The sequence below is a fragment of the Dromaius novaehollandiae genome, chromosome 7 (assembly GCF_036370855.1).
Source record: "Dromaius novaehollandiae isolate bDroNov1 chromosome 7, bDroNov1.hap1, whole genome shotgun sequence".
NCBI lineage: Eukaryota > Metazoa > Chordata > Aves > Casuariiformes > Dromaiidae > Dromaius > Dromaius novaehollandiae.
In genome coordinates this window covers 31,589,004-31,613,149 of record NC_088104.1, presented here as the reverse complement: position 1 = coordinate 31,613,149, position 24,146 = coordinate 31,589,004, and the positions used below count along the sequence as shown (strand labels likewise).

General features: G+C 38.7%; 1 protein-coding gene across 14 annotated transcripts in view; it reads right to left on the bottom strand.

Moving 5' to 3' along the window:
• The window catches only part of GULP1 (GULP PTB domain containing engulfment adaptor 1), a 148,669-nt gene extending 137,325 nt beyond the window's left edge, over positions 1-11,344 (bottom strand). For 4 of the 14 annotated variants that reach the window (XM_064515065.1, XM_064515063.1, XM_064515062.1 and 1 more), the window contains exon 1: positions 11,086-11,338. The gene's annotated coding sequence lies outside the window, so the exon portion shown is untranslated. Of the gene's footprint in view, positions 1-6,245; positions 6,356-11,085 lie in introns of all 14 variants that reach the window. The other 10 variants (XM_064515060.1, XM_064515058.1, XM_064515057.1 and 7 more) reach the window with 6 other exon arrangements.
• Between the last annotated feature and the right edge of the window lie 12,802 nt (positions 11,345-24,146).

Here is a 24,146-nt window from a genome sequence, read left to right as displayed (position 1 = left end):
ACACCTGCAGACTTGTCATGTATGTGGGCATGAATTGTCTCATGTCAACCCAGTCAAAGCCAAGAGAGCAGCTGACCATGGAAAACAACTGTATTCACAGTTGTAGATAATACCAAGGCAGCTTGTTCTCCAGTAATACATGGCTGAAATGCTAACTACTGGTTTGGATTCAATAGTTACTCTTCAGACTAGGGAAAATTCCTAATACAAAAATCAGTCTGGCAGTTTAGTATCTGCATTCTTCAGCCTCAGATAAAAGACACGGGAAATGGACCTGAGACATATGGGAAAAATACTTAATTTTAAAAGAGGAAACAGTATGTAGCTGATATCCTTCTAATTTACAATTGCTGTTAGCGACAGACTACTTGGGACAAAAGTATAAGGTGACTGCACATCAGTATGGCCAGGTTAAAATGCAGCTTGGAAACAGAACTTTAGCCATGAAATAATCCACAAAAGAAATAACTTATCTTTTGGAGTAATAAGCCACTATCTGGTTTCTACATGTATCCAAGAAAGGGAAAGAAATGTTTTAAGGACTCCAATTAATACATCTAGCATGTCTCTGTAGATGTATCTTTTTCCTCACAGAATAAATAGTTACACCACCAACTAGGAACTTCAGGGACCCTGGACCAATTTCCTGTTCCATCACATAACTCCTATCTGTCCATGAGTCAGACTGAACCACAGAGCGAGACATCAGCAGCTAATCACTAGAGCATCTGTTACTCAGACTTCCACTGGCCACCTTAAATCACAGACTAGGATCCATAAGCTAGTCTCTTTATACAATGCATACAAAAAAATATTCCCAGCAATGCTGGGATTTCCAATAACCTGCATGCTGAGCAGGGAGCTAGCTAAGCCAGTCAAAAGGAAATACTATAGGAAGTAGCATGGCTTAAATCTGACTTCTCTCTGGGAATTACCTCCAGAGAGGGCAGTCGCAATAAAATCATAATTAACTGGTGTGAAACACCTTAGACAATCTTTATTTCCAAGGAAATCAGAGCAGAAAACCATGACACTACATATTTACACATTAGCTTAGCATTCCCTCAAGATAGAAAAGATCTAGGATTCATTCCCTGTATCTGATGGGGTCCAACTAATGTTTCCTAATCTATTCGCACAGATTCTAACCATAAGACTCTCGGGGCGGACAGGAAATGCACTCTACACATCTTTTACTGAATTTGCTGTATTTTGCATGATATAATTATAAAACCTACAGAGACAGAAAAAGAATGAATAGCGTTCTTAGCCAGTAAGATCCTTAAACTACCACAGGAATACCTAGTAAAATATCCTTGCTCAGATTTGCTGATGTGTTTCATAATTTCCCCACTTAGATATCTACAGAAAGTTTTGAATACAAATATGAAAAAGCCAAGTAGCTCAGTTCCTGACAATGCAGAGACGCATACAAACATGAACAGAACTTTATGTGCCTATATTTTCATCAGTGAAGGCTTCCCAAATCCCTGATATCCATAAGCACCCATAATATGGGGAAAGGGGTACCTGAGGAAGCTTTAACAGACAGTCTAAAAGGCAGTAGAGAAGCAAGGTTCTCCAATAAACCTTTTCCCAACCTCATCTCTGGCAGCCCGCTCCAGGTACCTTCTGCTGAATTCTCACTTTCAAAAGCCCCTTTTTTCCATCAGTAACAACGCCTTGAACAAGACAGGTCAGCTCAGCAAACAGCAGACATACCCTCAATTGCAATAGAAGTCCTTCTGGCTGCTTTCCAGTTAACAAGCTCCAGCCCCTCTTCCAGACTGCATCTCTGCCAGCATCTACAGACCAATGTATGCTAGATACTTTACAAGTTGTTTTACAGCCTTGGTAGACTGCAAAATAAGGAGTCCTACAGCTCCTCTTTCCTCGTACATCAAAAGAGAAAAGGATAATTCTGCCCAGACAGCCTTGGGTGGTGAGTTTCATTTAAACTTTGAATAATCTATCAGCAAGTTAAGTTTTCTAAAATAAAATCCATTTATACATTCTCAGTATTTTCTCCATCAAAACCTTCTCTTCAGTAACTCTACAAAATATCACCTTTCTCCTCATTTTCATAAGCCAGGTCTGAAATGCGATGGGGCACAAGCTAATCAAGTCACCCGATATTAATATTTTCCTTTCATGTGTAGGCCAGATAGAGACCTGTATTCAGCAACTTCCTGCAGTACATCACCTTCTAATACATAAACACAGAGCAAGACAGCAAGATAATATGTTTAATGGCCATACCTGAAGTGACAGGGTTTCTCAAAATATCTAAGTGAGGCTCTGATGAATAAATAAATGGCTTAGATTTCTCATTTTGTATGCGTAATTCCATTAAAAGAAAAATTATAGTGAATTTTTGAGGTTGTAGTTTTGTTGTCCACATGAAGGGCTGGGCCACAGAGGCCCATCATCCTATGCACTTCCAGAAGCCCACATTAATTAGTAAAGCTCCTTCTGAACTAGCAGAATTAAAAAACAAAAAAAAACAAACAAACCCCCACCCCCACCCCCAACCTCCACCACCTTTTCGTATGGGTAAGGCAAGCATAAAATCTACTGAATGTTCAAGTTTCTTTTACTTTATCCTGTATTTCTTCTGCTTTCTTCTTCTGCATACCTATTTGAGCACACCCTATAACACTGAGCTAAAAGTGCACTTTCAGCTTTAATTCAAAGTCATTACCACCATCATCTTTCTTTCATCATGACTTGTGGTCTTTCAGCAGCTATTTTCCTCATAGCTCTCTAGAAGAATACAAGGATTTAGACTCTTTTATCATAATCAGGGACTGCAGCTTACAGACAATAAACTGCTGTAGTCCACTGATCTCTACAGGACTTTCCACTATCTTTCAATGGAAGAGCAACAGACAGAAAACTGAAGTCTATAAAAATTCCCAAGCACCTTCCCCCAACTGGCTATCTCCCTCAAAAATTGCAATTTTGTACCTGTGGCAACTAAGCCAGAAATAGAGCTCTCAGTGTACAGGCCGGAGGTTGTGGAATCACCTTTCCTTTTTTTTTTTTAAATAAGAAATATATTTATGCAAGTTATCCTGGTCTACAAATAGACCAATATGCCTTACAAAAAAAGTGACTCAATTTAGGAGAGCTGCACTACGGTCTATGGATATCCTGCAATTTAATGGGAATTCCAACAATTTTAAGAGATTGTGTAAGAGAATGTTACTTTCTTTACATTCTGCTTTCCCAGGTCTTTGACCCATCCCACTTGTTAGGTTGTTGCTTTTTAGCTTACGAGTAAAAAACACTACACAAAAATATGTATTAAAACTGGATACAAGAACAATCAGTTATCAAGAAAAAACTACAAACTTCTGTTACAAAAGGAAGTATAAAGCACTGCAACAGCAGTTGCACATGAAATGTTTCACCCAATTAGGTGACAGATCAGTAAGCTATCTTCCAAAAACATTAGCATTATGCAAACTATTGTTGCGATTTAGCAGTGTTGACATACCACACTTCACACTACAAAACACAGCACAAGCAAACAATTAGCTACAATTACTGTACAGTACAGACAGATAAGAGTATTAGCATCAGCTCCGGCTGCAAAATTTGTTGGAAAAGTGTCTTCCATCCTATGTCTATTGGCACAACAGGATAAACTGAATATTAATGCAAAATATAGCTTACCAAATTAATACTGAAATTTGTAGGCTGCTTGATTCAAGGAAAAGATGAAGACTAAACTCAGATGTTAAAAGACCTTTGTGTTTGCAAATCCACAGCACACTCTCCTTTAAAGCTTACACATGTGAAACAGATTAAGGGGCACAACAGTAGGGGTTAGCCTCTCAAACTACGTTCTGCTGGCTACATAGTCCACTGTTACTACTTCCTGTCCCGAGTAGAAATCTAGCACCATACTACATCATATGCACTTTATCTCTGTTTTTTATTATTTTACTTTAACAAGGTGTTTGACATTACTCCAGCTCTGAAATGGGAATAACTCATGTATATCATAACCTGCAGTACAAACCTATCCTTTATTCGCAACCGCAAGCATCCACTGCTTTGGAAGTGAAGGTTCTGTCCATGCTGTGAACTTAATGTGTTGGGAGGCAGGAGAAAAAGACATACTATCAAGTAATTCTTAGGTCTAGCACTGACCCTACTTCATTGAATCTTCTGCGAGCACATGAACAAGCAGTCAGAACTATCAGCAGAGAGGACTGTATGTTATATAAGAATATGGGCAAGAATGAAAACAATATTTTTAGTATTATTTTCCTCATTTAAGACTGAAGCTTGTATCAGCAGAAGCTCAGACACAGTCATGCCACCATTCATGATCTTACTGCAGGTCTTGGGTCTTCAAGAAAAACGAATCTTACAAGTTCTGGAATTTTGAGTTTGAGTTAAAAATATCTATTTTAAAGTTTCAGACCTTCGGAGATGGAATAAAGAGCTTTATAGGAGAAAAATAGACACTAAATACTCAAAAAAGTTAAAATGTGCATTATTTTTAATCTAATTATTTTTAAGCCCATTTTATGATTTTTTGGGGGGGGACCCGACACGTGATCTTTCAATGCATACGGCTGCCAACATGGCATGTAGGAAGAAGCATTAGAGACTGCACATATCTGCACAGCAAGACGTTAGGAAACATGGTCCAGAAAAAAATTAAGAAAATCAGCTGGAGAACACACTGAGCTTTTTTTAAAAAAAAAAAAAAACAAACAAAAAAACCCCACACTCCTAATGTAATTGGCATGCAAAGACAACTGCTGTTCCAAACAACATTTTGAAATGTGATTGCAGGAAACATCATCTTTTATTGGGAACACAGTCCCTATCTAGGCTCATTACCTCACTTCTGTTATACTTTCCAGATTTCGCAACAGATTAAAAACAGTTTTGCAACAGATATCTTATTTAAACAAATAGACAAAAGAGCTTTCAATCTGACAAAATAGAAAGTTGATATATTGATAGTATTAGTAAGTCTCTGTGCATAGGCAAATATCTCTATGCATAAGCAAAATACCAGTTACGCAGGGCAAGAGATAGTAACTTGCCAGCAATAGCAAAACGGCAACTCACAGGCCATGCCACAGCCCAGATGGCCCAGCTTGCAGCTGTAAGGCAATCAGCCCTCCCAGAGGTCTCCCTGCTTCAGGGACAGCTGCGTGCATGCAGTGAAAATGGTCAACTATCTCACTCCCACCCACCTTTCCCCAACATCGCAGCAGTCTACCTCAGCTTTTCACCTAGGGGAAGCAAAGTTTGATTTTTCTACATTGCTAAGAACTCTAAAACAACTTAAAGGATAACAATTTAGCGTGTCCTGTATCACTTGGAAAATTTAAGCACAATGTTTATGTTCCTAATGGCCTATCCTGTCTAGACAGAACTGAATATTAAGCTTTGCATTTGAAAGCTGGAAAAAAATAAAACGGAATAGACTATTAAATGTCACAGCAAGTAATACTCAAGATTGTTATGCACACTACATTGCTCCTGCATTTTTACTTCAACTAAGACCACCCTCATTAAAAGGAGGCAGAGCAGGAAGGGGAGGGTGACATAACAGAGAAAAAGATTCCATTCAAAATCTTGAACACTTCTAGAGAATCCCATAGTTCACAAAAAGCTATTTCATTTATATCTAAAAATAACATACAGGAATTTGAACGTAAAGTTTTTAATGTGATTTTCAGAGATTATGAGAAGATTCAAGCAGACAGTCTCAAAGATTAGACTCCTCTATCCGCATCCATTCCCAGGCTCACCACAGGAAAAAGAGTACTGCCATTCCTTGCTCCACTACAGCCATGCAGCACATTAGAAAGAGCCACTGGACACTTGGGAATATCAAGAGATTTGCCTTAAAAGTCAAGCGTATTTGAAAATAAAAGCATTAATTACTTGCACTGGTCAAGATCTCTCTGTACCAGATGAACAGAATGCCTAAAAAAAATTTCCATAGATCACAGTGCTACATAATACTGTGCTTCTTGAATTCTTTCTTACTGTGTGCATATATACATACACATACATATGCATGTGTATATACATATACATACTCCAGAGAACGACAGCACAAGCACACGCATGAGAGCCTAGCATTCCCAGTGACAAAAAACAATTTTAGCTGCTTCTTAGTCCCCCAGAGCTAATAAAAGCAAGATTTGAGCCAACTGTAGTCTCTGCTTCAACCAGTGCATCATTAACAGATTTGTTTACTAGCTTACCATCAGTTCCACTTGTGCAAACTCATGCAAGGCAATGGTGTTGATCAAGTGTCACTGACAGAATAATCTGAAAACCATTTAGCTTCACAGATGTTTCCAATTCTTTATAACTGTAAGTGAGATAGAAGACAGAAAGAACCCAGCTTGACTCAGAATCAAATCTGAATTTGCAACTCAAACATAAGATATATACAGGACTAATAAAGTGAACAGGTCAGACTCAGGAATTGAAATAATAAATAGAATTTCTTACTGTCTGTCCTTCAAAACAGAAAAGAATTTTGCAGAAGTCCAAAAAATACAGTACTTTAAATACTTTAATCTAAGGGGCTTATTGGTACTTATCTGCCACATTATCAAGTAGCCTGTATGCAATTGCAGGTGTTATGAGAGTTCTGTTTCCTGCTCCAGTAAAAACTACTTAAGTATCTGTTGGAAACTCACCTCCTGCCTCTTCTACAGAAAGATCTACAGGAAATCCTGCATTTTCACTTTCTTTGTCGAATACATAATTATACCAAAACCAGTGAATCCTTTTAACCTGAGGAAAGGGTAACATTTTAACATTGAGTACCTTCTTAGTTTGGCAATTAGAACATCTGCTATAACTGGCAGAGGGGAAGAGGAATGAAAATCTGAATTCTCTTCTGGCAATTCAAGCTGGGTCTCCAGGACCTCTATTGAAACCCTGGATAAAACCTGGGTGGTAACATCACCTCCTCCTCTTGATATTCAGTGTAGAGTTTAGCATAGCAAACATGTTTTGAAACTATCCAGCAAGATGAGCATTTCAGGTGACCTTCTGCTCTTCTGGGTGAAGCTGTAGCCTATGTAATGAGCATTTTTAAGACTGAAGAATTCTGGAAATAGTCAGTAGTAGATCTTTCAGTGCCCATGGAACTGAGTAAAAATCTTAGTGGGCCCTCAATGTGCAATAAAATGGCACAGGCAGCATTTGAGACTAAAGGAGTAGGCAGAAATTCACCATAATGCTACTATAGCATCCTACCATTACCACCAGGTCACAGGTAGGCCTTGGGGATAGCTCATGAAATGAAAATTACAAATAAACATAATATCTCCCCTTCCTGCTCCCCCACCACAGGTGGAGAGTGTAAACCCAGGTTAAGACTGCATATTAAAGGTACTAGTGCCTATTCTGCAACAGCAAATCTAGAAGCAGTTTGATGCAGCACTTACACCATGAGACAACTTCAGTGAAACACTGACAGTGGGCCAGTGAGACTAGCTGCATGAATAAAAGCCAGGCTATTACCTCAAGGGTTTAAGAGATGACAGGAGGCTGACTTCAAGGTTGGGAGCAAGCATATTAATGAATATTCCTAAATGAAAAAGGCTATATCAAGGCTAAGAGAACAGAAGAGGATCTTGTTAGCAGCCATGCAGAGGCACTGGTTGTGCTGCTAAGAGCAATAGTATTGTTAGTTCTTTCCTGGGATACAATGCAATTGTATCAGATTACAGTAAGGCAAAAAAGGGGGAAAGGGCCAAAGTTTATTCATGCCTAACTAGTATATTTTTATGTAACAACTCTATTAAGAGATCAATTCAGAGTTTTTTGTCTCAAGAGCTGAGGCACTTCAAATAGTCTCCACCTCTGGTATTCATTTCTCTGGACAGCAACTGAAAATTCTAAGAGATCAGCTATTTTTGTGAAGTGAATCTGGTGGGCTTTTCAGGCTCTCATTGCACTACTTTCTATCTTTAAAAAATTGATAGAATCCTACTGCAAATCAGATTAGATATATTAACAACTCAAGGATAAACTAGTCCATTTTTTGCTCTCTTTCAACTTACATTAGTCCCCCAGTTCAAGCTAAAGTTTGCACTTAATTATTGCATTTGGTCGTTCAATTATTTTCTTACAACATGTTCAAACAACATACTCGAGGGGTCATCTCAACAGAAAAATTAATTCTATAATCATAATATAAGTGTCAGTTTACTATATATGACCTCTCAAGTTCTTCATGTAATTCTTTTGATGATGTGATTTTTAGAGCATCCAGTAATGTTTACAAATGCTGTATGAACACAACCATGCACACAAACAAGCACACTGCTGCTGAACTTCATATCAAGCTGCTATACTTAAAATCACCGAAGCTACACATAAAATATGTAACTACATGAGATATAACATTGTCTAAAATCAAAATATTAATTATTTTTATGAGCTTGTAAGGAAATTATGAAAGTTTACATCAGGTGAATATTTTGCAGAGCAATAGACGCACTGAACTCTAAAAAGACTTTCTAGCCTGGAAAAGATTACAAAGCTGCTGCCAAAGACTAATGAGGCAGTGACAACCACGAATTATTCTCTGCCCTTCTTAACTACATCTTTCCTCCTTTTTCGTCCTCCAGTTCAAGTTTTGCTTCTTCCCATGTGATCTAAAATGCTTACACAGAATATTGTAGCAGCATTTCACTGTTGCAATCTAGGAGGTTATCCTCTTTCATGGGAATCAAAATCATTTTAATTTCTGTACTCATCACTCAAGACATGCTGTTGCTACCTGTATCATGTCTAAGACTGTCATCCTCACCTCTGATGCAATCTAATTTGCACTTGCTTCTTAATTCCAGTCTCTTTTCACTATTATCCCTGCCCCTGTACCACTTAAAAACACAAACTTGACATCCTTCAGCATCCCTTGCATCCTTCCACACTGTGCCATTTTCCTAGGTTTCGTCCATGACTCACTCACTCTCTATTCAAGACCTTCATGTAAACACATGACTTTAAGGAGGCCCAAAACTTATCTTTTATTTTTAGGTGTACCAATATGTACCAAAAAGCACAGGGCTAATAATCATATGCTTATTGTTACCATTTTTTTCATATTGCTTTGTTTTTCTTCTCCCTGAGTGCGTGTGGATAATCTCCAAATATTAAAGGTTGTCCCTGATGTACTATCACTCAACCAACCAGCTGAGTAAATCAGTAATTGCAAGTGAACTTTTCTGTTCATTTTCAAATTGCCATAAAATAGAAGCCCAATTACCAAAAAGATTTTTTCTGGCAGGAATTATTTTGTCTCAGTTTGATCATCATCGTTCACGGCAGAAGTTTGAAGCTCCAAAGTATTGCTTATCACTACACTGGCTGAAAGGTATTATTAAAATCATAGTTTCAGTCTGACATGCAGGAGAGGAAAAGCACAAAAGAGAATCTATTTCTAAAAATGGGGGTCATAATTATTCACATTAGTAAAAATTGGAGGATAATTTATACTGAGAAGACCAAAGGTGTTTTGTTCAAAAATTTAATATATATTGAGATACATACAAATCATCTTTATAATCACCTTCACGTATAGCTTGCTTTCCAAAGCAATTTGAAGGCTTTTGAACGTGTTTCCAGTTACCTCTATATAAAGACAACTTTTTAAAGACTTAACTTCAATGCAACTATAGGAACTGAAATAAGAATAACAAAGTAAGTGTTACATGGCATTTAAATTTTAAATATAATGACTGTTTAAACTATCAGGTGATCTAAACCAAGGCAGTGATAAGTTCAGAAAGCTAGTTCTTCACAACATGACTAATCCCTTTGTGTGAAGAATACAATTAACCTTTACAGGCCTTTGATTGATTTTCATTAGCCTTCAATAAATGTCAGTGATAGCGGAACTAAACGAGGAACGTATCTTTCCATATTCTTTTAGAGGAACATCATAAAACTTTCAGACTGCCTTAAAGAGAGAATTCCCCCCTGAATCTCCCCAGCTGGACTTCAGGCCTGTCACTGAAGTCTCTACTCAAATTTCAGTTTTGTATTGACAAGATGATCTGACAGCTACTCCCTCCCCACACCCGGGTGTTCTGTACAGTTAAAATTAACCTGATGGTTTGTGTTTGCCTACGAAGAGAAGATCCTCCTTCGCAAAACAACTGCGTGTTTATTAGTACCGGCAGCGGGCTCGGCTCGCCTCTGGAACAAAGCTGAACCGCCGCGGCCAGGCCAGCAAGAGAAAAACAAAATGCTGTCCCTGCAAGTCCCGCAACGGTAACAGCTTTACTATACCACTTAAGAGGATTCAAAAAAAAAAAAAAAAAAAAAAAACCCCACACACACAGAATGAAGGCCATCTGATTACTTTTAACCACTTGAAGTTCAAAAAGCCCTAACGCACGCCAAATCTCATGTCTAAAAACCCTGACAAAGCCCCTGCGGCTTCCAAGTCGGCGGGGGAACGCCGCAAACCGTGCCTACCGCAAGTTTCACAACACGCCGCCGGCCTGGCGGCACGGAGACGCGCGCCGGCCGGGCCCGCCCCGTCCAAAGCCCCCGCACGCCGCGGCTCGCGCCGGGCCGCACCTCCGCCAGCGGCAGCCGCCGCCCGGGGGCCGCCCCGACGCCCCAGCCCGCCCCGGCCCCGCGCCCTCCGGCCGCCCCAGCCCGCCCCCCGGCACAGGCAGCGCGGTGCCTGCCGCGGCGCCCCGCGCCTCCAGCCAACGGCCGCGCCCCGCTCCCCGCCGCCGCGGCGCCTCCCCGCCCGCGGCGCCGCGAAGTTTCAAGCCGAGGGAGGCGGCTCGGCGAGCGCCCGGCTCGTGGCTGCCGCCGCGGCGATCAACAGGCTCCCAGCCCTCCCGCTGCGCCCCGGGGCGCTGCTGCTTTCCCGTCCCCTTCCCCTCCCGCGCCCCGCACTTCGGGAGCGGCAGAGGCGGCGAGCGGGAGGCTGCGGTCACCCCCGTGAGGAGCCCGCGCCAGCCCGCAGCGCCCTCGCCGCGGCGGAAGCTCCCCCGGGGGCCGGCGCCCCGGCCCGGCCCCGGCCCGGCCCCAGCCCCGGGAGATGCGAGCGCCGGGTACCTGCGAAGTGATGGAGGCGGCCCGCTGCCGCGGCGCGCCGACACACAGCGCCCGCTCCGGCCCCGCTCCCGCCTCAGCCACGGAGAAAGTTTCCTGACGTCAGCGCGGGCGGGCGGGGGGCCCCCGCCTGCCTGCCGGGCTCGCTGCCCGCCGGGCCGGGCCGCCGCCGCTGCTCCCGGGCTCCCCCTGCCTCCTGCCGCCGCCGCCGCCCGCGAGCGCGGGGGAGAGGGCGCCGCCGCCGGCCCGAGCGCCTCGCGCCGGCAGAGGGGGCGCGCGCTCGGCAGGGGAGCCGTTGCCGCCGCGCGCGGGCGGGGGGCGACCGCTGGGGGGCGACCGTTGGGGGCGGTTAGCGCGGGGCCCGCCGCTCCCCGGGGGCCTGGCGAGAGGCAGCCGGCAGCACCGGCAGAAGGGACGTTCTGGAAGGCGCAGGTATGAAGTCACAACGTGGGCTTGGTGACGCCATCGCGAGCTGCAGCGTCGTGCCCGGCAGAAGCTGCCCCGGGGTGGCGGTTACCGCAAGCCTGAGGCAGAGAAGGGGAAACTCCACCCTAATGGGGCCGGTTTAACCGCCTTTTTAATGCCGTTTACCCGCCCCGCCCCCGCACGGGGCACAGGGGGAGGGTGGTGCCCCTTGAGGAAAGGCCGTGAGCAGGTGATGAGCACCAGGAAAAGCAGCAGCTCCCTTGACATCACCCTCGTCCTAAACTCCCGAAGGTGCAAATCTCAGCTTGCACCTCAGATTGTTGTAATCTATTAAAATTGGAAGGGTTGGTGTGGGAGGATGTGGGAGGAAAATACCTATGAGTGTGCATTTGTTGGGAGAGTCCACAGATGAGGAAGATGTGCATTAGTAGGTAGGTATTCCTCAAGGAAACATCTTTTGAGAAGGAAAGAGTTAATGGAGACAACTTAAATTTCTTGGGTAAACCTGCAATGAAGAATAGAAGTCTGTGGGTAGGCTGCTAATGCATCACCTCTCAGCCTGTCTTTGAAGATAGGGGCTGTGGCATATAATCCTTGTTAAAATGCACTAGATTAATCCATATATTTCCCGTGACAGTTATGTGAAATGCAAGTTAGGGAAAACATATTTGCTACAGAAAGACAAGGAGCTCACATCTGCCATATTCCATTTATTCCTTGTGGCTTTCTGCCATGGTACTGCCAGTAAGTGGACATGTAGTTTCTTTGGAAAGACAGGAAGCTCATCTATCATTCCTCTTCCTGATTTTTTTCACAACGGAGTACCACTTTAATAGTTGCCTTTCATTTTTCATTAATCAGTAGGCAAACCTCAGGAATGACCATTAAGATAGATCAAAATGTGTCACTGAAATCAAAGCAAATGTGTTTCGTGTGCAGTGGTTTTGGTTTGTTTTTTAAAGGTAAGATCGAAAACAAAATTCAGGGTGGTAATTTACATTTGAGAGTGGAAAGATCATGACAGAAAAAGCATGAAGAGTAGAAATCAGGAGTAGGCAGCTTTTTAAATCAGCAAGACATACATCAATGCATAAGAATGTGAATTATATGAAGTGTTAATTAGTGCAGCTGCCTTTTCCATTCACTACAACCCCCTCCCCCCAAAAAACCCTCCAAAATATGTACACAGAAATGAAGAAAGTTTGTATAACATTTGTCTGTTCTAGAGAATATTGTAACACTTCTGAAATGTTCCATCAGATCATTCTCTCCCACAAAGGAAACGAGTGTTATTTTTTTATATGCTTTCAGAATTATTTGTAAACTTTATTGGCAAGCTAACACAGACTATGAAACTTTTCCAGAGTAGCATTTTGTAGAATGTTCTGACTGTGGTGGAATTTGCTAAATTCCAAAAAATAAATAGGCACAAATGAAACTCTGAGGAGAAGGAAGGAACATCATGTTGGGAGAATTCATATGTGAATGGTATACCTAGCTATGTTGTTGTTTGGGATCATTTTCAGCATCGAGAGATTAAATCCTGAAGATTTGTCCAAGAAAACTAATAAACTTACTTTTACTGCAATAATAAGACGAGAGCTGAAGGAATACCTAATGAATTAGAGCAAAATGTCCTCATTTCATTCACAACTGATCCTTGAGTGGTCAATACACAGATAAATTCTGGAGCTCCAAATACTCTTTTCTTTTGTTGTTGTTTCTGACAGCTACTTCAGCACACGCTTCTCCAGCATCTTGTTGGAGCTGACAACAGCATTGCATGTGTCTCCTTACGCATTTGTGCCTGTCAAACAGTGTCAGAAAGGATAGGAAAAAAGATAATTATGAATTTTATGTAAGCATGAAAGAAAAGTAAATTGCTACCTGAAACCTTGTTTTCTAGTATTTTCTCAGAAATGAAAACACATGGTAATCTAGTCCCCCTGTGAGTTTGAATTACTGTGTTAAATATTCAGACTTTGGTTGTCTGGTTTTTGTATTTCTGTGATTGATTTTTCAAGAAAAAAGGCAGTTCCTGTACTGCTTTCTTAGGCAAAACTACAGTTCATTTCAGTGTCAGGAATCATCTTTATATATTTGGCGTTTCCCAAGCTGGCCTTTGTTGTGTGAATTTGACAAGCAGTCATAAACCTGTTCAGTAAATGTACTGTTTGTTATTTTGATTAGATTGTCTCAGCTGCAGTCTGGTTAATAGATGTACTCTCAAAATTTCAATCTACCTGTTAAAAATACAGGTATTTATTTGTAAAATCATAGACATCCTTACATGTTTTATGTTTTCTAAAACTAAGCCTCAGTAAAAATTTACTGAAAGTAATAAGGGTCTATAGCTCATCAGTCACAACACTAAAGCAGATCATGTGCTAGACAGGTAAAATGTTTTGGCTACAGAAATACATGATCTTCAATTTTTCAAATACAGTTTAGAAAGCAAGTAAAAATGTATAATTAAGGGTACTTTAAAATGTTTTTACAGCACCATAGCAGATTCTTTATCAGAGAAAGTTAAAATATGCATATTTTTTTAAGTGACCGGATTTGTTCTTCTTAACTTAAGCAAGTTAAACAAAGGGTAGATTTTGTCCAAAATCAAATGATACCATTTTAAAAACAGTAAAAATATTTTTAAATATAGAATGTATTACTACAGGATAGGACACTTTTCAGAATTCCTTCTGCATGCCACTTTGTTTCTTAAAAATAGAACCATTTTATAATACGAGAAAAAATATTCAGTACATGGGAAGCTTCCTGTTCTTGTTTCTGTGATATATTTTTGACATAATCTGTATTTCAATGTTTAAATAAAGGAATATAGAACAAATCTATTTGCAACTTAATTTGATGCATATTTCTTGAAGGGAATAGAGAAAAATGTCATAGCATAGTGGTTTCTTTCTTCTACTGTCATTTTACTCTTCATCAATGGCAACCTGTGGGATAGAATGAGGACAGTGTTTAAGAGAGGAAAAGTAGAGGAAAAGTGTAGGAATTCTAGCAGGACTACCCTCTTCATCTTAATTATGTAAATGTGTGCTTTAGGAAAAATCTAGAGAAAAAAAGAATAAAACAGTGGCTGTGTAACATAGGTCCACCAAAACCTGCAGTGGACAAAGTCAGATCATTGCTGGGGCTATCACTCCTGAATGTTGCAGAGAGGATGAGCAAAGAACCAGACACGGGAAGAAATGAAAAGAGTATACTCAAGAAAGAACACAATCACATTCATGTAAGGAGCCAAGCTGCAAGCATGTGTTTAAGAAGGGATTTGTTTTATGGTTCTCATGAGGTTGTAAATGTCAGTCATGTGAACAGATGGTGAAGATTGTGTGGAAAGAACAGAGGATGATCAAAAGCAATGGAATCAGCTTTCTTTTAGATCTGGAACTATGCTGAAATCAAAGAATAAGTATTAATCACTTGGAATGATTTACCAGGAAATAGTTATTAGAAGGAACAGATTGAGGGATTGCACCAATTTTGAAACCTGAGCAGTTTCAGATCCATATGCTGAGCACTGTCTCACCCCTCTCATAGACTGAGAACTAACTATCGTTTCTCTGCAGGAATGTTTAATAAATAAGAAACCAAAGCAACCGCATTCAGTCTTTCTTATGAAGAAAAATTGGCAGGGAAGATTCTGCTTCATATTCTTTCTTATTTGTAGGTCTTTAAATGTTGTCATGGTGGTATAATGCATACCCCCATTTTAAGTTTCCCTTACTTTATCAGAGAAGTGTAAATTGCTTCATTGTAAATGAAAATCTTATCCCCACATTGGTCTTCATGATCTAAGGAGGAGGAATTTCTATATTTTAATCAAGAGGAAGACATCCTTAGCAGTGTGATCAGATTCCGTATATCATGGATGGCAAAGGCCAAGAAGATGTGGGTATTTAGACAACTGCTTACCTGATCTTCTATAAACTTAACCAACTGGTAGCAGGGTAACTGTTAACCAGATCACGAGAGCAGGTGTTGGTCTCTTGAAAGTAGTCACATGACATCGTGTAACCTGAATTTTCATTTTTGTTTGGCAGTTGACCAAAAACTCCTCTGAGACAGGATTTACCAAGGACAGATGACAGAGATTTATATACTTTAGAAGATCTGTTTTAGGGTGGGGTGTGCGTGGGGAAGAACATGAGACAAAAGTATTTGATCTAACTTCATTAACTGCAAATGCAGTCATGCTTCAAAAATATGAAGGGTTACTGACTCGGAAATCACAAGATTTCTTGGGCCTCCCCTTTTGTGTTCATTTTATAAAGAGATTCTTCCTGACGGTTACATGCTGTTATCTCATGGCAAGAGTCTGTGCAGCAGAAAGTTGTAGCACAGGTATGTTATAAACAGTCTTTTCTGTCTAGATAGCCATCTAGATAGTACAGAAAGAAAGTGAGAGAGATTTACTGGCTGACTGCAGTTGCCTTTGAACAAAATATCAGATCTATGTTTATATACACATAGTTATATAGCAAAGGGATTATATATGTGTGTGTGTGTGTGTGTGTGTGTGTGTGTGTGTGTGTGTTCACTCAAATACTATACATAAAATATTCTTTGAAATGGTTTTAAGGTGGAAAATAGCTAACATGTCGAAACAGAAAAATCCCTGGAAAATACCCCAAAACAGTAGCAAGGAACCAAATCTATTTTAACATTTTGAAGCATCTAGAACAATATTTTATTGTTTTTCCTCATTGTTATAGAATTAAAGTGCAGAAAAAACTGTTGGATTACTTAGTCTAATTCTGTAGATGGCTACTCAATTTTATCCAGGTGTCTTAACAATTGGGTTATATTACTAAATCCAATTTAGGGCCTGAGAAAAATAAGTCATGTCAGACAGAGAACAGAAGAGCATGGTGTCACCAGTGCTCAAGTATAGGTGATAGTAGTGACTGATTACTGTTGATCATTATAAACCTGAGCATGAGATCAATATCGACTAGCAATTTATCTAAAGAATAAGATCTTCTATGTCACTCCTCATAGAATTTCCTTCTCAGAGAGGGTTAGTCTCTTTATCTCTAAAGCTTTTCGTCAAAGTTTGTAACTAAGAGTATTGTAGCCACCATTACAAAATATTTGCAAAATAGAAAAGCAATTTCTCATACAAAACTTCTCACAGACTTTATTGCCAATTATATATCTTGCATCTGCAAAGCAAAGTGCGAAAAAGAAGTAGATTTTAGGCCCTTAATTCTAAAGTTTTGTGAGAAGGAAGGAGCAATTGAAAAGTTCATTAAAAACAAAAGGCTAATAGGAACATAATCTGTTCTTTACTAAGCACAAGAGTGCAAAATATTACCATTGCTTTTTTTCTGGGCCAGTTATCCTTTAAAGTGTGGCAGGACATATAATTAAGAAATTATCTGAAATGGTCTAAGTTGCTTGCTCCGTGACAAAAGTGTAGAACAACAAAAAAACTAAAAAAAAAAAGCAGTTAGTTCCTTTAAGACAGAGAATAAAAGAAATCATAACTCTTCTATCGTCTATACTACATGTGGACATCATCAGTTTTCAAAACTGGCTAGTGTTTGAAAAAGATGCGACAACAAAAATGTACTCAGAGTGCCTACACCAAAGAAAAATTCCAAGTCGGCTCTCACTGAACTCACATGGAGTTTTCCCATAGATTTCAAAGACAGTAGTACAGTAATATATTAATAAAATAATTATACAAGAATAAAATCTTGAAATGCAAAAACATATGGTAAAGCCTATGCTTTCAGGGCTTCTCTTCAATGAAATGTTAGAAAGAAAGGAGTTTATGAGCTCTGGAGAAAATTCTAGTCCTGTGACATAAACAGTACAGTATCTATCAACAGTTAAATCAGAAACTAAAATCTTCAAAAGCTATTTAGTAAAATAGCTCAGGCAAGGCCTAACAAAAGCCAAAAACTACTTACAGACCTTTAATCAAGGCCAAATGAATATTTTGTATGCATATTTCATATGGTTTCGTAACCCAGTCATTTCTCTATTTTCCTTTGCTTCTCTTCGATATGTAAGACTTTATTCTGCTTTATGCAAGATGCAGAAGGTCAGATGCAGATCCATTTGCATTTTTGGATGAGTTTTACTTTTTCACATTACATAGACTATCTTAGAGAGACGAATCGCAATCTTGGTGAGATGTAAGTGATGTATTTAATATGTAAGTTTATATCTGTTATTTCCACAAACAATGTAAAGCTGAAAAACTGCAGAAGAGGAAAAGAAATTTGCTAATACTAGAAGGCTAGAAGAAAGATAGGAATGCTGAAGACAGCGCAGAATTAATATTGAAAGAGAAAGAACTAAATATTGGAAAAGAAATAAAGTCATGTTATACAATATGTATAACAAATACATAATGTGATCTGTAGAGGGAAAAAATACACATCCAATTACAAGTACATGGTAGTTCTGAACACTAAGTTCTGGAGTGTAATTTTCTATATTATTTGTGTTCTGCAGAAATGAACTCTCTGTCATTGTAGTCAGGTATGCAATCATTTTTAAGACAGCTTCTCTCCAGCATGGTTCTTTAGAAATATAAAAATCATGATACATTTCTTGCTTATTCAGTTTTCAGAGAAAAAGCATTTTTTTTAAGTTGAACATTGTGTAAATATTTTCATATGAGCCCTCTTTCCTGAAATACACGTGTGGAAAACAGTAAGTGTCATTAATCTCTTCCAGTGACTGTTCCGTATAGGAGTCTAAGAATCTACTGCAAATGGCAGAAAATGAAGTTACTTTTTTAGACAATAGCAGTAAGCATCACTTTAGGGTTTGGGACTGACAGTTGTCCAGTTCTGTAAGTTCCAGTAAGAAAGATGAACAGAACACCACCTTATCACTGAAAATGAACTCTTCAGCCAACATATCAGCAAGTACAAACTTTGAACAGGCTTGTTCAGATATTTGAATTAACTTCCATGTTTTCCTCTAGACTTCATAAGTATTATTCTTGAGTTACAGGAGTGTGGAATGAACTATAGAATTATTAATGGAGAATTGATATATGTGATTTATGAACACATTCGTAAGTCTAAGCCCTTTTACCAGCCACAGGTTCGCACATTACCAGAGCATGAGACTTTTCTGTTATCCTCTGCCAAACTTTTTTAATTTAATTTTTTCCATTTTCTTGGTATCCAGCATAATTTTTACTGAGTTTGCCCTTTCATAATAATCTCTCTTTTTTATGCTTTAGGATGAGATAGTGCCCAGCCTATAGACACCTTGCAAATGTACTTTGATGTAGCAGTTAATATTCAGCTCTTTTCTAAAAAGTAATAGTGCATGATATAAAATAAATAAAGTAACAGGTGCAAGGGACCTGTACAACCTGCAGAACAGTAAAAGATATCTAAAAAAAAAAAAAAAAAAATCCCTGTGATTGACTGAGCTCTCTCAAGTAAGCATATTGTCTTTCTTGTAACTGCAAATCGTACAAAAACCATACTGTGGTCTTTTGTGCTCTGCTTATAGTTACCTGAGGCAGTCCCTTGGTCAGTGCTGTCCACTTACCGTGCGTTGTGAAGGAAGTGGCTTCCCCTTAGCCAGTGCAGTAGGAATTGCATTAAAAGTTTTGTTCATGATAGTACAGATACTTTTAATGAAAACAAAGAATACGTTAAAAGAATAAACATTTCCCAGAATTGGGACCATATGTGGGACTGTGTCTGAAATAGATGATGCTTGAAATTAGCATGAAACTTGTCCAGCAAAAGGCCTAACTCAGCTAAAAGAAATGCCATAGGAAGAGCTCTTTAAATTTACGTATAATGACAATCTCATCTCAGTTTGCTCTAACAGACTAGCACATGGTAAAAATCACACCTGTGTTAAAATGGCAGGGAGATGGGTGGAACTTGTACTGTGGAACTATTGCAATGGAAGAACTGCAATATTTCTGGGAAGTCCACTTTCTCATTTTTATAAGTATCCTAGTTTTGTGCAAAATCAAATTCCTGTCAATTTGCACCCTTGACTATCCTCTAGACAATCAGCTCCCCTCGTGTCCTCTGTTCATGCATGGAACACTGATAAATACCACCAAGTTCAATCTCCTGTATGTATGAAGGGCACAAGTGGAGGCTTCTCTTTTATTTAAACTACAATACTGAAGTGCTACAACTACTTGACAACCAACATACTAAGAAGTAAGCATACAGTACAGATTAAACATGTTGCTATGAAATGAATGACATCTTCATGCTTGTAGCAAACATCTGCCTAATCTATATTGCTCATTAACCAAGTGTTGCACACTTGGGATTATAGTAAATAATGCTGAAATGGATACCACATGGATGCTTGTGAATAGAACTTAGAAGACTTCTGGATATTTTTAGGTTTAGAGCCATAAGTAATTTAAAATACGAAGAGCTTATCTTCTAACAACTTCTTTGTTCTTTGCAACCAACAGTCTCTTCTGATCATTAATAAGACATTTTTGAGGATTTTTAATTACTCCCTGCCTCCCTGGAATAGTTGCTTCTCAATATCCTCCCACAAAGTGATGTTTATCTTAGAGAATTAATAGTATAATTTAATATATCCAATTAATTACTTTGAGTTAAAAAAAAACCCAAAGACTTGAGGAATAGGACTTTCCAAAATACTTGGAGATCTGGGGAACAAATAAGCAAAAACAACAACAACAAGGCTTGCTTTTGGTGAAATAGGAGCTAGAGGTAAATTAACATCCTCTATTTCCATGGCTTGTTGTAGTCATATAGTCTGAGAGTTTATGCTGTGTATCAGCAGATAGGAAAAAGGAAGCCTCTTGCCTTTATCATAGCTGGTGAGAATAAAAACGAAACCAAGAATCTAAAACCATGTGGCCAGCATAACTGGAGCCTAGCAGCTCCAGGTATCCATAAGCACAGGGTGGATAGAATGGAACTGTTATGAAAGCTTATACGAAAAAAATTGGAATAGACAGTAGGGTGGACTCTTAGTTTTAAAAAAAACTGGTAGGAAAAGGAAGAGGAAATAATGCCAACAATTGAGGTAATAGAGATGACCCAAAGAATGGAGGAGACAATGAAAACAACTGGATTTACAAGCTGTGCAGCATATATTTTACATATGCGTTACACATTCACTACCTACTGACAGAGCTTACTAGCAGAAAGATCCCAACTCCACCAACAAAATGAATTGATGGTTCCCTCCCTGACAATCACTAGCTCAAGTCATTAAAAATCTACTTGAGATAAGAACATTAACCTACCACAGTTAAGTGTTCCTTGTACTAACCATGCTTATTATGCTTATTATGCTGCATTCAGACAGAATTATTTAGCATTATTATTATAAACTAGGTTTCAGAATCAGATATTGAAAAGACCCAAAAGATCGCTTAGCCTATACCCTGCTTTCATGATTGTTCCCCAAAGTTCAGTTTCTCATACATTATCTAGTCTACTTTGAGTTTTGAAACTGTGACCTTATGTGCAAAATAATAAAAAAGGAGAGCAAGAGAGAGGAGAAACATTAGAGTTTAACATGATTTTCACAAGAAAAATGATACTACATATTTAATGTATGAGAAGCTAAATCTTATTCTGAGCACTATTGCACTTTTATCTGAGAGCATTTATCAGCATGCAGCACATACCATTGCATCTGTCTCTGCATCCTGAATCTCGCTATACTATACAATGCCAAGGAACATTCAATTGTTAAGTTTATGCCTTTGAAAAATGCATTCATAAACGCACAGCTATTTTTGCCATCTTATTACAGTTTCATTGTTTTGGAGACGTCTTCAGTGTCAGTACAATTGGGAGCATTCTTTTGCAATTTTATTTAAAAAAGAAAGATGTCTGATTAATGTCTGCTTATTGAAATCAACACCAGCTGGATTTTATGTCCCAGTCATAATGTATAAAAACTGTATGTGTTCAGCATATGAGCAGCAGAACAGAGAGGTTCTGTTGCCTATTTATTTTTCTTATATGTCAAAGAGAAAAAAGCATTATAAAAATAATAATAGGGGAAAAGGGAACATGAGAAACACATATAGAGTGGCTTTAAAGATTCAGGTTTGAAGAAAATTAACATCAATAGCATCAGTCAAAATACTGCTTAGGTCTGTATATTCTTTTCCAAAAGAAACTTAAACATCTAACCAGAGTATGGCAAAACAGACACAAAGTATACACAGAACCACAAGTTTAAACAGCTGTTTGAGAAAGAGTAGGTTCGCTTTGCTGAAAAAATATTTTTTTAGAAAAAGATTAAAGTAAAAATTCCAAAATAAAGAAGACCACAGTTGCAAGTCAGTAGTTTAAATTACGAGTACTTTGATGTCCTTGGTTAGGAAACTTTCATTAAAAATATCTAGAAAGAATTAAGTAGCTCTTATTACTCCCCATGGATGGATAAAACCTTTTCAAACTAGCTTGTTGTCTCAAGCAAAGTCATCCAGCGAGCAGTGCTGAAGGAAGGTCTGGCATGAGCAGGAGTGGGAATGTTCTGCTAAAGAACTTAGCCTTCTGTTAGAAACACAAATCTAAAAAAATACATATTCCCTTCTTGAATACACAACACAGATTTAGAAAAGAAAATAAGAAAGCATTCTTTCTAAATATTTTCTTCAAAATAGATAAAGCATTGTTTCATTTTTTCTATATAACTTGGTATGCATTAAGTAGTAACAGAAATAGCAAGGTGTTTGATTGTCACCTTTGAGCATATATATCCTTGCACAGAATATTAAGTGGCATAATTATCTTCCTTTCTTAATTCATAGCACCAAAAGGAAGAAATAACAGAGACTCATGTTTGGTAGGAAATATCCAACTTCCATAGATATACAATGATTGGGACTGTTTGGAAGTTGGTAGACTCCTTAATTGTTGTGGGTTTTAAATTCAGCTTATTGTGTAACACTTTTAAGAGCTAGGAAAGTTAACTTCGGTTGAAAGCTATATATAGGAAGCTGACCTTTAAGACCAAATCTGTTTTAAGACTCCAGCTAACATGTAATTAGTGATTTGAATACTAGTATCCTATCACATCATCTTAGCATCTGTTACTTCCCAGGACATAAAATGTATTTCTGGACATGTATTCCCATCATAACTCTGAGTTTGGTTTTGTGTGCTACAATAAACTTTAGACCGCAAGGCTGTCATTCAGAGCTGTGTTCAGTTGGGGGTAACACAGCAAGTAGGACAATAAAATGTTAGCACATTGAGGATTAGAGGTCTTCGGCTGAATGTATTGAAAGTACTACAGAATAGATAAAGGTATGCCAGGAACATCTGGCAATTCTCTCAGAACACATATATGACTGCCCAAATGCAAGTTGCTCGCTTCTTTTTTGTGTTTGATTTAGGATTAGTACTTAAAAAAAAAAGTCCAGTGAAACTTCTAATCGTTTCAACAACCAGGTCATTGGTGGGATGATCTATTTTACTTTTTTAAAACAGAGATCAATATATGCTGTTTACTAGATTGCTTTATAAATGCCAAGAAAAACTTTTCTGTTTCTCAAGCAGAGAATTGTATGCACTATTTGCTGTTCAAATTCTGCAAGACTAGATTAATACAAAAGAACTTTGTCCCTTAATTTTGTTGTCAGCAGGACTGAATCCTAAAAGTAAATTTTTTAGAAGGATGCTGACTGGGCTTTATTACTCATTCTAGCTCTTTACGCAGACTGAAAACAACTCTCCCCTCCTCAGTCCTATGTGAGGTAAAGAATATAAACCACACTATTTTTAAGGAAAGTTTGAAGAACCAATCAAAAATAAATTTGAATAAACAAAAATAATCATAGAAAGTTTTGATGTGGACAGGGCAGAGGGAGTCAACCATTTTCTGTTAAAGCAAATTCTTTATACTTTCCTCCAGTGAAAAATAAAATTATCTAATTATAAAAAAGTATTGGTACAGTATTTGCATGACTTAGCTGATCATTTGGTTATATTCTATAACAAAAAATGAAATTATAAAAACCCTCTCTTTTTACATGATTATATTTGAGTATTTTGGCTGTCAAAGGAGATACAGTAAGTTTTTGTATTTTTCCTACATTACAAAATAGAAACCAGGTGAGAGGAAGTCCTAGGGCAAAATTACCTATAGAACGTCTCTCTCCTCTCTCCTCTGACCTGACAACAGGAGAAAGCCCATGCATTTAACTGCATGAGAAGCTACTACTTCTTAGCCTCACAGAGTGCAAAACATCTTAAAATATGTCAGAAGCGTGGGTGAGGTCACAGGCCTTGCCTTTCATTACATGACAGCAGAACAGACTGGGTATTCCTTGAAAGCCACCTGCACTATGTGTAAGCTCTAATATGAATCATACTTCCACCACTGTGAGACTGATTAAAAGCCACCCTTAACTTGATCAGAAACGCACACTGTAAATTTGCATACAAAATGCATTCACTATCATGCATTGCTTACAGTATGTCTTCCTATTTTCCTTAAATTTCAAGCAAGTAATCACACAGGCTCTGAGATATGGAATGTATTAACTTTAGATCATTGTTGCACAGGCTGTAAAATAAGTCTGTGTAAAGGTGAATCATTCAAATGATAAAGTATTATTTAGTGTCCTAGTCTCCTTAAACAGAGAATAGAATAGAAATGAA